At 54.2% G+C, this 13,769-nt stretch overlaps 1 protein-coding gene across 6 annotated transcripts in view; it reads left to right on the forward strand.

Annotated features, from left to right (window-relative positions):
- Positions 1-578: 578 nt before the first annotated feature.
- The window catches only part of PHACTR4 (phosphatase and actin regulator 4), a 60,414-nt gene continuing 47,223 nt past the window's right edge, over positions 579-13,769 (forward strand). The window contains exon 1 of one of the 6 annotated variants that reach the window (XM_072027311.1): positions 579-657. The gene's annotated coding sequence lies outside the window, so the exon portion shown is untranslated. Of the gene's footprint in view, positions 658-1,399; positions 1,714-3,843; positions 3,868-11,382; positions 11,534-13,769 lie in introns of those variants that run through there. The other 5 variants (XM_072027317.1, XM_072027318.1, XM_072027315.1 and 2 more) reach the window with 5 other exon arrangements.

Genomic DNA, 13,769 nt, shown 5'->3' on the forward strand with positions numbered 1-13,769 from the left:
CCAAAACCCCCCAGCACCCCCAAACCCCATCACCCACCCCAAAACCCCCCAGCACCCCCCAAACCCCGTCACCCACCCCAAACCCCAAGCCCCCAGCACCCCAAAAACCCCCAGAACCCCCAAAATCCATTGCCCCCAGCACCCACCCCAAACCCTCGGCACCCCAAAACCCCCCAGAACCCCCAAAACCCCTTTAGCCCCCCATTACCCACCCCAATCCCCCAGCACCCCAAAAACCCCCGGCACCCCAAAAACCCGTTTAGCTCCCCATCACCCACCCCAAACCCTCAGCACCCCAAAACCCCCCAGAACCCCAAAAACCCCTTTAGCCCCCCATCACCCACCCCAAACCCCCCCATCACCCCCCAAACCCCACCACCCACCCCAAACCCCCAGCACCCCAAAACCCCCCCATCACCCCCCCAAGACCCCATTGTCCCCATCACCCACCCCAAACCCCAAACCCCCATCACCCCAAAACCCCCATCACCCCCATACCCCCCCATGCCCCCCCTTTACCCCCAGTCCCCTCCCCCTGCCCCTCCCCTCGGGCCGTGCCCCCGGGACTACAACTCCCGGCATGCCCCGCGCCCCCCCTTCCCCCTCCCCTCCCGGCTTCCGGCGGGGCCGGCCCGGGGGAGCGGCGGCGGGCGGCAGGTGAGGGCGGGAGGGCGGCCGGGGAGGGGGGGGCGGCTGTGAGCGGGGCCCTCGGGGGGGGGGCTGGGAGGGGGTTGTGAGGGGCTGGGGGGGGTGTAAGGGGGCTACGTAGGGCTGGGGGGAGTTATGAGGGGCTGGGGGGGTGTGTGAGGGAGTTTAGGAGGGGCTGGGGGGGGTTAAGAGTGGGGTTATGGGGGTGGGGGGGGAGTTAGAAGGGGCTGGGGGGAGTTGTGGGGGGGTGAGGAGGGGCTGGGGGGGTAGGAGGGGGTTTAGAAGGGGGCTGAGGGGGTTTGGAAGGGGCTGAGGGGTGTTGTGAGGGGTTAGGGGGAGTTGTGAGGGGGGTTAGGAGGGGCTGGGGGCGTTGTGAGGGGGGTTAGGAGGGGCTGGGGGCGTTATGAGGGGGTTTAGGAAGGGCTGGGGGGGTTGTGAGGGGGTTTAGGGAGAGCTGGGGGGGTTGTGAGGAGCTGGGGGGTTGTGAGGGGGCTTGAAGAGGGTTAGGAGGGGCTGGGGGTGTTAGGAGAGGGTTAGGAGGGGGTTGAAGGGGGGTAGGAGAGGGTGAGGGGGGTCAGGTAGGGATAGGGGGGTTATGAGGGGGGTGAGGGGGTTTAGGAGGGGCTGGGGGGTTATGAAGGGATATATGAGGGGTTGTGAGGGGGGTTAGGAGGAGCTGGGGGGGTTAGGAAGAGATGAAGCTGGGTTATGAGGGGCTTGGGGGGGTTATTTGGGGGTTGGGGGGGGTCCCACTCCTCCTGCCCCAGTGCTGGGCCCAATCCTGGGGTCCATGCCCCGTTGTGTGCCCGGGGGCTGTTTCACCCCTGGGTGTCCCCCAGCCGGGGCCGTTCAGTGCCAATCCCCGGCTGTGCCGTCCCGTGGTGGTCACAGCCTGCGCCTCGCCTTCTGCCCTCTGCGGCAGCCCCGCTGCCAATTCTTTGTTTGCTCCATCCCGTCCCAATGCTGTGTGGAACTTAAAAACGCTCCCGCTGCGCTCCTTTAATGCTTTCCTCCTGATTTATTCCCCTCTTCGTCCCGCACCCAGCTGTGTTTGTCCAGGTGGAGGCAGGTGAGGGCTCGGTGCCCCTCAGGGCTGGCAGCAGGAGGTGTTAGGGCTGCGGGAGCTGCGTGCCCCGGGACGAATTTAAAGCCCTTCTCCATCCTAAGCGTCGTTCCTACAAACTAGGAAGAGAAACGTGAATGCCTGCGATTGCTCCTCTGCTCCAGAGTGTAACGAAACCTTGACTTGGGTAGGAACGAGTGAGTCGTAAACCTGAAAGCTGCCTTTGGAAAACATCACCGGGTCCCAGACAGGGTCCTGTTGCGAGGGGATTGTTGGGGTTTTTGTGTGGTGCTGCCCTGGCAGGTAACAGGATCGGCTCGGCTGAGTTCTCCTGACGTGCTAGTGCTGTGGAAGTTGCGCAGAAGTGTAATTAAAGTCCTCTGCCTGCTATGATTTCAGTGTAAACGCCTGGTGCTCTTCAAACGCACTATTTAAATTAATCCAAATTACCCTTCAGAGTAGACAAGACCTAAAACTGTAATCTTACATAGCTTAGATTCCTTCTTAAATGAGAGTGGGGGGAATACAGCCAAAAGAAGGCCAGTTATGATGGAATCTTGTTGGCACGCGGCTGTGCCAATTTAAATTAATACCTTGGATGGTGACAGTAACAAATCCCTTCTCTTGTTCGGAGTTGGTTTAAACTTGTCCTTTCCACCAGCACCACAAGCAGCTGATCTGTCCTAAATTAACGTGGTTTTGAGCGTGTCTGTTGGGCTTTCGCAGGGCTCGCTCTGCTCTCAGGTGATGCCTCGGAGGGTGCTTTCGTAAGGGCATTTTCCCTCCTGGAACACCAGGAAGCAGCTGGATGGCCCTAAAAAGCCCTAAAAAAGAAGGGAAAGGTCAGTCCTGCTGGGGCACGGGGCAGAGAGGCTGCCACCAACAAGGGGGCTGTGATTGCTTCCTTGTTTCCGTGCCGCCAGATCGGTGATCTGTGCTCAGGCAGCCTTCTCCTTCATTCAGTCCCTGGCTAATTTGATTTCCAGTTTAATTTGATGACAGTTCGGGGAGCCAAATCGCTTGTATTTAAACAAATGGCTTCTATTTTGATCAAATTTCATTGTGTTTGGCATGTGTTGGGGTATCACGTGTGTTAAAAACCGCTGACACCGCAGCTCCTGTAGGTCTGTCAGCCGCTGCTGAGCGTTCAGTTAGGAGCCGTGCAAAAATGGGGTCTTGCAGGGGATGTGCAGGGCAGCAGGGCTTCGGGCACTGATAATATACTTTTTTGAGGCTGGGCATGAAGCAAGTTGGCTGATATCCCCGTGGTCACCTCGACGTGTTCAGTTTTTGGTATTTTTTGGGGCTGCAGGGAGCGCGAGGACGGGGGGTGATGTCGGCACCTCGCTGCTGCCGTGGGTGGTGGTGGGAGCACAGCGAGCTCAGGGAAGGGGAGCCCCACGTCACGCTCCCTCCGATTCCGTTTTTATTTGTTTGGGATGTCCCACGTACGTGTGCTGTGTGGGTTTGTGTGTGGATTTGAGCGAGCTCTCTGCCAGCGGGACGGGAGCCCGTGCAAAGCCGATGGATGCGCTGCCATGGCAGCATTAGGCTTTGTGTCGAGAGGGGAAGAAAGAAGTCCTTTCAGAGGTCTATTTTTGGCGTTTAATTAGTGGCTCTTGCTGACTTGTCAGTGCCGTGGTGAGAACCGTTTCCAGTTCTCTGTGCGCGGGGTCGTGTCCGTCCCCTGGCGGTCCCACCTGCGGCTGGGGGCCCCCGTGCGCCCCCCGAAGCCTGCCCCCAAAGCAAAGGGCGCATTCCTGGCGTGCCTCTCAGGTGAGGCAGCGCCGTGGGGATAGGACAGCCGGGATACACGGCTCCTGGAGGGTCTCAGAGGGCTTTTTCTGGGCTTTCACATCCTTAACTTCTCTCTGCCCCGGAGGAGTTTGGTGTCTGTAAGGGCGTGATTCACCGATGGGTTTGGGACGGGCGTAAAAGGCTGCGCGTTCCCTCCTGTCCTGATCTGTCGTGGTCGGGGGGTGACCACACAAAACCTCGCAGGGTGACTAATTACTGGCATTTCTGCTCCTCGCAGCTAGGGAATTGTCTTGGTGATGCTGTAGCCATGGAGGAGGTCATCAATCTGAAGGTGCTGCTCGTCCCGGTGCCCGTGGTGTCGGCGGGGTTCTGGCTATCAGCTGTGCCGAGATAGGGAGGTGAGAGGCAGCCTTCCTGCCCAGCTCCAGCCCGCCTGGCACGCCGGCTGAATTTCTTTGTTTACCCAGGACTGTGTGCTCTTTCCACGGCGCACTGGGGACGGGGTGGGGGAGGGAGGACTAATTATCTCCAGAGAGAGGCTTTTAATGCTATTAGCCCAAGGAACGGGCTTCGTCTCGGAGCTGAATGAGTGGATTGTGTGAAGTAACATCAAGCACCAGTGGCAAAGACAGGAAAGCTGAGAGCGCTCCAAAGGAGTGTTCTCTGCTCAACCCTGGGAATAGATTTGTTTTTTTTCCCCCCCAATCCGTTGGCTAGCAGCGGCCGTGGGAGGAGGGAGTGGGTAAACAGATTGTTAACTTTCTTCTTTTGTGTTTGTGCTTTGGGCACGCTGATTACAAAACAGTTAGGGATGGCTTACCTGCCAGCTGCGGGGCTGAGCTCCCGAGCGGAGCCCGGCGATGCGTTATCAGCAAGTAATTAACCGTGTCTGCTGGATGGTGGGGCACAGAAGGGGCGTGTGATGAGGTTGGGTTGTGCAAGCCCGGCACTTCCCGACCCCCCTGTGCTGAGCTCCGAGCCTGACTGCTCCAGCTGCCTGCCTTCAGAAGCAGATTTGGGGAAGATCGTTGGACTTTGGTGAAGTTGAGTGGGATTTAACGGAGGGGTCTGAACCTTCTCACCTTGTGGGCTCCAGGAGGCTGCTGCTGACAGCACGGACCCCCTGGCAGACAGGTTGGGCACTGACAGCCCAGTTTCCCTTTAGCTAACTAATCCACACAAGTGGCCCCCTTCGAGATGTGCTGCCATGGACTTGTCTAAAATCGATCGAGATTAATCCCCGCCATCGATTTTAAGCTGGAAGCAGCCTCCTAAGAGGTCCGGGAGGGCTTCCTTCATTGACTGCCTGTCTGCGGGAGGGGTGCATCCTTGTGAAGGTGTCTGCTTGTCTGCCCTGCAGACAGTAAGCTTGCAAGGGCGTAAGCAAGCAAAAATTGGCCTGCTGAGAAGCCTTGATTTGTAAACTTGGCTCACAGTTTGAGAGGCATCGTCTTGTTCCGTACCGGCGCAGCGTTTAGCACCAGGGCTTGCTCAGGGCTCTGCTGCCACAAACCCCGTGTTGTGGGGGGGTCCCAGCAAAAAAACAAAAAGCTTCTGACCCAGGAGGTAAGGACTGCCAGCCAGCACTCCCTGCCACTTGCTCTGGTGCCTGTCGCTTCACAGAGGCTGCTCGAGGACGTGAAGCTTCCAGAGGTGCTTATGGATAGGGGAGAAGCCAAAGGTCGTCGCCTTCGGGGAGTGAGCTTTGAACAAAGCGTGCAGCTGTGTCTGAGCCAATTTGAAGGGGACTTTGGCATCTGCTGTACTCACATGCCTTTGCGACGGTTGTTCTCCTGTCTAATTCTCCCTCTCCTACTCGCAAAGTCAAATCGGGAATTTTTGAGCTGCCAAGTAAAAGTCACTGATACAAGCTGGGGGGAGTCGTCTGTTCGAGCAGTGCCTGATGGAAGCGTAATTCCTGTCAATATTACTTCTGTCTTGGCAAGACCACCCTGCAGATACACAGAGGGGCTGCTGGGGGGGTGTTAGCGATTACTCTGATCTCCAAAGCAGCTCAAAAGGTTTTGGTGTGTTGTCAGGATCTGCAGGAAGCAGGTTTGCAGGTATGGCCATTGCCAGCGAGCCTGCACATCCTGGTGTGGGAAATTTCAGCAGGTTTCTGCAGGGACAGAGAATTTGGATAGGGCTCTGGCTGCCTCGGGTTCTCTGGGAACCCATTTCCAAGCTGCTCCATCGCAGTGTGGGCAGCAGCAATTGTGGGACCTGCAGAATTTTGGTTGCTGATCCATGCACAGGGCACCCTGGGGAGTCTTCATCAGCTGGGACCTCGCAGAGGACACTAAGGGGTATGCCAGCTGGTTTGTGCTGCCAGCGTTCGTCTTGTTGGGGGTATTAAGTGTAGCCTGTCTGGTGCAAACCAGGTCTAATTTGCTGTTGGGTAGGAAATGGCAGAAGTAGGAAAAATCCACTGGGGTTTATTCCCTTGTAAAGGGTGTTTGGTGCCAAAAGAGAGCAAATAATTAGAAGCAAACTCTTATTCCCTTAGATCTCTGATTAGTAGCAGGAGAGAAAGGGGCATGGTCCCTGTAGGGTCACCGAGACTTCATTTACCTTGTGCTGAGAGGTAAATTAGGGCTCGTATCCTGCTTTAACTTGACCTGGATCCTGTTCCTCCTGGCTGTGGATCTGGCCCACAGGTGAGCAAGGGCACAGAATTTTTCGTCTTGTACCTCCAAATCAGCTTCTAACGTACAGTCCCGTAATGATTGACTAAAAAAAGCCAGCAGTGAGATTGCAGGCATGTTTAAACATGATTTCTCTTGGCTCAGCTGCGCCTTTTTAGAGCAATATCAACCTTTGGGGTGGAATTGTCAGATGAGTGCTGTCAGGCTGTCTTGGCTTGTGCTGTTTTACAGCAGTTTTGAAATTAGCTGTGGCTTTAGGCCATCTGGCTTTTCTGTTACCTGCTCGGTGCAATGTGAGGATAGCTAAGAGGGTGGATGCTGATGGAGCAGGGAAACTGGAGCAAAATTCATACCTGCTAACTCAGCCTGGCACCTGGTGTTACAAGGAGTGGGTTTTGCTGCTGTTATTGTTCTGTTTCACTTGTCTCATAAATACCGCTGTGTTTTTTTTTTTTTTTTTCTGGATTTGAAGATAAATGGGGTTTACAGGAAGGGAAGTGCCCAGGCTGGAAAACTCTGCTCATGCGTGGGCTGCTCAGCTGCTCTGCCTGACGCCGGGATTCAGGCTGGCTCCTTTGCACCTCGTCTCGTAACGCACCCAAGTGACAGCCCCGCCGTGTCTTCTGGAGGCGTTGGTGGAGAGAAGGTGGGAAGCGTTCCAGGTGAATTCACCCAGCAAGCTTTTTGGGGCTGTCTTGGTCATGCTGCAGTGCGTTGGGAAGCTGTCATGAGGCAGGGAGGTCGCTGTGTGAACGCAGCAGGTTTGGAAAGCAGAGCGAGGGAGCGCTGCGAGACTGCTGCATCCCCGGAATCAGGCTGACACCGGTGATTACCTTAATCAGTAGTTCCCATCTGCTTCTAGCTCCAGAACGAAGCCTTCAATCTGAACCCTAATGGCTGGGTTCTGTACCCGTCAACTAGTCTCTGAGCACGGGGAAAATAAGGATGTTTGGGTGGACAGGAGGCCTAATTTAGCTCCCAGCTGTGCCGCTGCCGTGCTGTTTGATGTCAGGCAAGCCACACTTTCCTGTACCTGTTTCATCCTCCGCAAGATTAAAAGTGCTTAGCGAGGGCGTAGTCATGCTCTTGTTCGTAGCTAGAGGGAAATATTAATTGCCTCTCAGCCTTAAGGGCCGTAATTAGCAGCCAGGTTATACTGGTCTGGGTCCCATCTCTTACGTGTTGCGCAGGGTGTCGATGCGGCCTTTAGGAAGGAGAACATGAGTAACAGGAGGAAGCCTTTATCTGAGCGTTGGGTAAGTCCAGCAGCGTGGAGGGTAACTGCTGCTGTGGTTTGGCTGAATCAGCGGCGTTCGAGCAGTTGCTTCTTCGTCTGCACCGTGTCCGAATGCATGTTGGCCACTGGGAACGCGATTTTAAACTTTGAGCTCTGCGCTTTTTCTTTATGTGAAGGCTTTGCCAGGCTTCGCACTGGAGTTATCTGCCCGTGGGTATTGTTTTCGGTGGTGTTTCTTTACGGGGGAGGATTTTTCAGAGCTTTGCGAGTGTAATAAGAGCAAGCTTGCCTTGATTCTTCTGTAAATTACTGCTACTCGCGGGAAGTGGTATTTATAAAGCTGTTGTGCTGTGTTTCAGCGTGGAAAGGGAGGTGGCGGGAGAAACTACAAGGCATCTGTTTCCCTTTCATATAAACGGTGTAGGTGATGCTCCTGCATGGAGAGAGCAGCAGGCCTTGAATAAACACTGGTTATATTAACATTTCTAACTAGTAAATTTCTGGGTAATCTCTTCTTTTAGGAGATTTATTCTGATTTGAGAGCAGCAGTCTCCAGGGAAAAATTAAACCTCCTTTTAAATCCACTTTGTTCAGCCCTTAGACTGGGACCTGCTGCTAAACCAGGCCATCTTCCCCCAGCCTTCCTATGGCCCTTAAACCAAGCAGCCCGGAAGGTGAGGAAAGTTAAAGGTTTGTGGGATCTCAGTAAAATCACAGGTCTGCAGATACTGGGGGTCCCATGGGCTGCCCCCAGTGCCCACAACGCCGGTCTGTGCCCTGCTGCTGGGCACTCCCGTGTCGGCCGAGGCGTACCTTTGTTTCAGGTAGCTGATTCATGGCCCTGTGTGTTTAATCACAGTTTCTATAGCAGTGAAATCTTTAACGAGAGGGTGGAGTTCGCTCGCAGTTCACTGCGGGTTTTGGGTGAACGTTGTGGCTGATTCGTGGAAGTTTTCTGCTGATGAGTGATTTTTCTAGGACTAATGGTGTAGGATGTTCTGTGTTCGTGGTGCGTTAAGCACAAGCATTTCTTCAGTTTTTGTACTGTGCTGCCTTGCTGAGGACATGCAGGAGGAGGATTCCTTCTGTCGGTGTGATAAGTTTGGCTTTCCACCTTCTGATTATCAGTCAAGGTAGCAGAACCGCTGGATCACACGTGGGTGGATGGTGCCGTGTCCTTCCAGCACTCTCCACAAATAGTTCCTTCAGGCTCTGGCATTATGCAGTCCCTTCTGTTGGCTCACGCGCTGTCGGGGCACTCTTTACAACTGCTGTTTAACCCCACCTTCCTGAAAACCTCAAACTCCTAGGTGTTCCCAAGGTGACTTTGCTGCGGAGGCAATTCGAGCCTTCATTCTTAGTGCCAGGAGCAAGGATTTTCATTTGCATAATCAAGATAACGTGCAGGATAGGGTTTCTTTGTGTATTTAAAGCTGTGCAGCATCTTGCTCTTGTGTCCTGGCAAAATATGGTGAGTTGTGGAGCTTATATTGCAGTGTTGGTCTGGGAGAAGTGCTTTAGCCAAATGTGTCCTCAGGAGCTGGCTGGCCATGCTAGAACTGAGTCGGGCTTCAACAAAAAATTGCTAATTTGAAACTTCTATGAATTCTATGAAAACCTCGTCTTGAGGCTGGCATTAGCAGTTGCTTTGGAAGAAGTGTGACAGCTTGTGCTGTTGTTTGCCTGCACCCTGTCCACTCTGTGCATCCTCGCTTCCCTTTGGAGCATCAGTGCTGTAGGAGCAAACAAATGGAGCCTTCTGGCCCCAACCTCAGGTTCTGAAGTGGCACGGGACTTGCCTCTGACAGCGAGGGCAGCTGAAGCAGGAATGTGCTGGGAGAGGATTTGTACCTGCTTGAATCAGAACTGGTGAATTGTCATGAGTCTGCCAGAGATGCTGGTTAAAAATCCTGGTGCTCAACTGCATGCAAGGTTCACTGGTGGCAGGCTGATTTTTGCCCGTGTCCCATGGGTGTATTGGGTTAAACGGCTGTTTGTAAGTGTCGGCAAAGCAGTCGGGGTATGTGGCACACGGGGAGGTACGTGCCAGCAGGCTGCTCAATGCTTCCCTTTGTGGTGTGGCTGGGGACAGCCTTCCCTGCCTGTTCCTTGGGGTTTCAGGTGCAGAGAGGCTTTGTCTGCTACTCGGAGGCATTGCAGGTAACCTGAAGGCCCCAATTTATTTGCCTGTTCTGATTGTGTTGAAGGGAGAAACTCACTTCGAGTTCTGCTTGTAGTAGTTGGGGCATGAGATCTTCTCATGGATTGAGTCTTAATTTCAGCATCCCCACAAGCTCTGTCTCCAAGAATAATGACTTGCTAGAAAGCTGTACTTCGGGAAGCCTCTAATAGGGCTGGATGTGTAGCAGTGGCCATTTGCCTGCCTTTAAAGTAGCCAGCACGGGGTGCAACGTTTGCTGTCCTTTAGGGAGCTCAGCAAACAGTTTCATTCAACATCCTCCTGGCTTTTAAGCAGATAGGGTAGATTTTGTGAGCCTGGGCAACCAGAGGGGTGGTTCTGTCAGGTGGGACACTGCTGTTGGATGGGATGAAGTATAACGATGCGTGCAATTCGTAAGAACGAGTTTCTGCCAGATTCCCTAAAGAGCTTGTAGGGGGCCACAAGGAGAATGAGGAAGATTTCACAGCCTCTGGTGCTTGTTGTACTCAGTGTTTGTGGCAAAGCACGCCAGGAATCTCTTCCTGCAATGACTTCTCCCCTCAGCAAAGCCAGCCGACCCTGCCATGACTCCCCGCAGGCCGTGGGGCCTGTGCTGGTAGCCGTGAGGGAGGCGTGAGGCCGGCCCCCACTTCAGCATTTTATTGCCCATTCTCAGGGCTATCACTTCCTTTTCTAAGGGCTTATTTCCTTCCTGTACCGTGGTGTTGAATGGGAGGAGGGCACACAAGAAAGTGACGGCCTGTGGGGGTGTCTAGGGCAGGTCACACCTCAGCCCGACCAGGACCCGCTCTCAGCCACAGGCCCCACAGCCAGAGGGGTGTTAGGGGATGGAAGTTTAATCAGCCTGCAAATCAAACTGATTTGGGGCTGGAGCACTGCTGATGTGTGTCGTGGTCCCATGACAGCACGGTTTTGTTAGGCAGGCTCTGCCATGAGGCTTTGTGTCCCTGGTCTCTGTGGGACAAAGGCTGTGCTGGAAGCGGAGCGGGGCTCCTGCATGGTGCGGCCGGCAGGAATCTGGAAATGCCTTTAATTGTGTGGGGAGCAGGTGGCTTTTCCACCCCCTGTTTATTCCAGCGTAGAGTGGGGTTTTGTTGCTGGCTGCTCCAAGGAAATGGGAGCAGTGAGGGGCAGAAGGAACTGGTTGAACTGGAATCCCAGTGCTGCCGGCCTTGGGCTGGGAGCTTGCTCAGGGAAGCGTTTCAAAACCTGGGGCTGGCAGCGGTCGGCACTGCAGGGTTTTGCTCCATAGCACATTGGGAGGGTTTAATGGTGCAGCTTTGTAGCAGAGACCTCAAATCATCTTAGAAACGTGAGCAAACAAATCCTGTTTTGTCAAAATCGTGGATGCTCGGGGGTATTCAGCTTCAACAGGCACACTTGGTCTGAGTGGCACAAATGGCACGGAGAGGTAAGGCTGGCACCTTGATGAGGAGAGGGTGAACGGAGGAGCAGGCAGGATCTGATGGATCCCAGTGGGTTTTTTCAAGCCTGTTTGTGGTGCTGGGAGCCTTGCTGCCCTCCTGCCTTGGTCTTATCCCTTCTCCGGGACCGCAAGTGGTGTGCTTCAGTGCCAGACCTCTGTTTTGGGCTGCAGCTGTGTAAACACCTAAAACTGCTCCACGCAGAGAAGAAGAGGCCCTGTGTATTCACTCCTTTCCCTTATACTGGAACAAGTGTTTGTGGGCCATGTGACAAACAAATTGAGGAACTGAATTGGATTAAAACCAGCTGTTTTTTCAGCAGACTGGTTTCGGCTGGGGTCAGCTGCTCCGTGAGCTTCCTGATGCCAGCACAGAGGAGGGCGGGCAGAGCTCCCTGCAGCCCAGTCTGACACCACGGCTCCTTCCGTGGGAGGCATTTGGGGTTCAGGTGTGGTTTCTCCGGTCTGTGCCTGGTTGTCCTCTCCTTGTGCTGCTCCCTCAAGGAAGCTTTTGTGTTCAATTGTTTCTTCAGCTTTGTTTTCAGCTCAAGCTGACCAGCAGTCCATGACGCCGCAGGTATGGAGGAGCTGAGCTGAGCTCTGTAGGGTTCAGGTGGTTGGCTATGGAGGCTCCTCGGGGCTAGTAGGTCTTGTGGGAAACCTGTTCTTTGCTTTGGGTCATGCAGGTGAATGCTTCCTCCTGTCAAAAAGCTTATTTCGTCCCGAATTCAGTAGTATGTTACATTATTAGGACATCAGAGGAGTTGGGGTGCTTTGGCTCTTGCTGTGGTGAGCTCTTTGCTGCAGGTACAGGAATGGGACACAAAGACCTCCTTAGTTTGTGCTGTGGCAAAAGCTGCCTGCAGCTTGACTCTGCAGCAAGATGGTTAATATCCAAGAGGTAGCCTGAGACCAAAGGGGAGCCAAATGAAGAAACTGGCCGCTTCATTCCATTTGGCTGTTAAAATGAGGATGGAGCTGGGGAGGTGTCGTGGTTGAGCGGCCTGAGCTCATCCCAGTGGCTCCATCACCCATCCCAGGGACAGGAGAGGCCACACAGGAGCAGTTCCAGACCCCAGCAAGCGGCCCTACATCGCCAGCAGAGCGTGTGCCTGGTAGCTGTTCCTGCAGACCTGCGTGCTGGCTGCTGGGATGTGCAAGCACACGCGTGTTAGCTGGTGTCCCAGCGAAAGTCACGGTAGGTTTGTGTTCCTTTGGGTGTGGGTGTTTTACAGCTCACCTGATTCCGGTGTGGCTGCTCGGTGCTGTTACCCAGCTGCCGGCTGTAAGCTGTGTGTCCAAACACTGCTGTCTGTAGACACCTCTTTAAGAACCGGAGTGTTCCCTGCATGGAGTCATTTAGGAAATGCCCGTGTATAGGCAAACCCCGGAGCTGGCTGAGAAGCACCCTCTGGCCTCAAGTGAATTGCATCACCTGTCCGGCTGATGTCAGAGGAAGGACGCCGACCAGTCCTGAAGGCTGCAGTGAGCGTCAGTAGTTGTCAGAGGAGGCTCAGGATGGCTCAAGCTGCAGTTCCTTCTTACAGCACGATAGCCAGTCCTCGATGACCTGTTCTTATTGCAGGCTGCGCTTCCCTTTAACAAACCAGTCACCGTAGGTCGGTGTAATCCGTGCAAATGCAAGCATTTTTTGTCCGTGTCCTTTCAGCACAGCTTTGCTCTGTGTTTGGAAGCATGGAGAGACGTGCTGGGTGTTGAAGGCAGTGAGCTGGGAGGGCTGGGACCGAGCCTCTTATCTCACATAGCAGAACGATGCGGCAAGGCTGCTGAATGTGTGCCCTGCACGTGTGCCAGGGCCCAAGTACGTGTGGGAGAGGGCTGCTGGCAGCCAGGCGCTGGGATCTGTTCCTCAGAAGGGCACGGGGCCGGGGCAGGGATGGAGAGGTGCTGAGCCCCACGTACATCCAGCAGCACTGCACGTGAGCAGGACGCGCTGTGCTTCCTCCCCGGAGCTAAGGGCATCGCCTTAGAAGCATGGGCTGTGCCAAAACATCTTTCTTCTCTTTCAAATGGGAAATTTCACCACCTGCTGCCACCTTCTGCTGGAGCTGACCCCAAGAGGTTTTGCAGGACAAATGTCAGCTTTCATTTAAAATGAAGCCATTCCCCAGCTGTAGGTAAGGACACAATCCTAACGTGATTTCAGCATCTCTTTACATTTCCAGATATACTTTCAGTTTATATGTGTGGCTTGCAGATCTGCATGCAGCTTTCTACCTCCTGGAGCTCTCTGAGTTGCCTTTGAAGTCCTGAAAGCAGAATCAAGTGGGTTTAGTTTCTGTAGTTTGTATGGGTCAGCAGGGATTTAGGTCCCGCTAGGGTTAACATCTCTTACAAAAAGCAATATGGAAGAGGCACGTTGAGTGACCACATCCTTCATTTTCACGCCTTTTTTACAGTTTCACTCCTTTTTTACATGTTGGGTTGTGCTGATGTAGGCGAGTCCCTTCCCTTCATGATACTCGTCAGGAGCGCTGCTGGGGGCGGAGGGGTTGGGGTACTTGTGCAACCATTCCTCGTGCCGGCACCTATCAAGAGGCCTTGTTTGTTGAGCAAACCAGCAGTTTCTGGGCTGGTTGATAGCCGTGCTGGGGTGTGTGGGGGGGTGAGCGTGTTAACGAGCCTGCTCGATGTCCAAGGACACAACGTTTGAACAGAACAAAAAGGCTGAACCTGGCATATGAGAGAGATCACCAGAAAGGCGCAGCTTACAGCTCATTTTTAAAGATTTTTCCCTGTATAGATTCGGATTTTAACTCTTGTGTGAAGCTCCTGACATGCGGTCACTGATG

The sequence above is a fragment of the Anas platyrhynchos genome, chromosome 24 (assembly GCF_047663525.1).
Source record: "Anas platyrhynchos isolate ZD024472 breed Pekin duck chromosome 24, IASCAAS_PekinDuck_T2T, whole genome shotgun sequence".
Classification (NCBI taxonomy): Eukaryota; Metazoa; Chordata; class Aves; order Anseriformes; family Anatidae; genus Anas; species Anas platyrhynchos.